This window comes from Otolemur garnettii, unplaced genomic scaffold, assembly GCF_000181295.1.
Source record: "Otolemur garnettii isolate 467f Iridium unplaced genomic scaffold, OtoGar3 scaffold00011, whole genome shotgun sequence".
Lineage (NCBI taxonomy): Eukaryota > Metazoa > Chordata > Mammalia > Primates > Galagidae > Otolemur > Otolemur garnettii.
Genome location: NW_003852406.1, coordinates 3,390,698 through 3,391,961, shown reverse-complemented (window position 1 = coordinate 3,391,961; position 1,264 = coordinate 3,390,698). Strand labels below are relative to the sequence as shown.

At 42.1% G+C, this 1,264-nt stretch overlaps 1 protein-coding gene across 2 annotated transcripts in view; it reads right to left on the bottom strand.

Moving 5' to 3' along the window:
• LOC100966321 (ubiquitin carboxyl-terminal hydrolase 8) overlaps positions 1-1,264 on the bottom strand; it is a 34,983-nt gene that overhangs the window by 2,577 nt on the left and 31,142 nt on the right. The window lies entirely within an intron of this gene.

Sequence of the window (1,264 nt, the reverse complement as noted above, 5' to 3'; positions counted from 1 at the left end):
ATGGTCCCAGCTACTTGGGAGGCTGAGGTAGGAGACTCTCTTGAGCCCAGGAGTTGGAGGTTGCTGTGAGCTGTGATGCCACAGCACTCTACCCAAGGTGACAGCTTGAGGCTCTGTCTCAAAAAAAGAAAAAGAAAAACTGGATTCTAAACCACATATATTTTTGGATATCTTCCAATAATAATAATCTGCTTATAGAATACCTCTACTATTCTTAAGATTAAGAAACAGACAACGGGGTGGCACCTGTGGCTCAAGGGAGTAAGGCACCAGCCCCATATGCTAAAGGTGGCAGGTTCAAACCCAATCTGAGCCAAAAAAAAGAGAACAGAAAGAATAGCTTCTGTTAAGAAAAATTTACATGAGAAATCTATTGAAATTAAAGAGTCTCTGATAATATAAGGTAAAACAAAATTTAAGTAAAACAGGAATATTTTCTTTGAAACAAAAATTACAGTTCATTAGGCTCAGTGCCTGTAGCACAGTGGTTATGGCACCAGCCACATATACCCAAGCTGGCAGGCTCAAACCCAGCCCGGGCCAGCTAAACAACAATGACAACTGCAACAAAAAATAGCCAGGCATTGTGGTTGGCACCTGTAATCCCAGCAACTTGGTAGGCTGAGGCCAGAGAATCACTTGAGCCCAAGAGTTTGAGGTTGCTGTGAGCTGTGATGCCACAGTACTCTATGGAGGGCTACACAGTGAGACTCTGTCTCAAAAAACACACAAAAAACAGTTCATTAAAACATTTTTCAAAAAAACTGATGCCAAGTTATCACTCTACAGATGGATTACATAAAGACAAAAGATCACAGAAAAAGATCTGGTATGTGTTTTATTTATTTTTGAGACAGCCTCAAGCTGTCGCCCTGGGTAGAGAGCCGTGGAGTCATAGCTCACAGCAACTTCCAACTCAGGCTCAAGCGATCCTCTTGCCTCAGTTATTTCTATTTTTAGTAGAGACAAGGTCTCACTCTTGCTCAGGCTGGTCTCAAATTCCTGAGCTCAAGCAATCCACTCATGTTGGCCTCTCAGAGTGCTAGGATTACAGGTGTTAGCCACCATGCCGGGCCCGGTATGTGTTTTATAACGCTTGTTATTAGTCCTTCTGTTACAGGACCGGATTTTTTCATCCATTGGAAAAATCTGGACAAAACTATGCCTACGCTTAACATGTTATTTTTAAAGCTATACTTTATCGTATCCCCAGCCTGGGCCCGCCAAACAGCAATGATGGCTGCAACCAAAAAAAAAAAAAAAA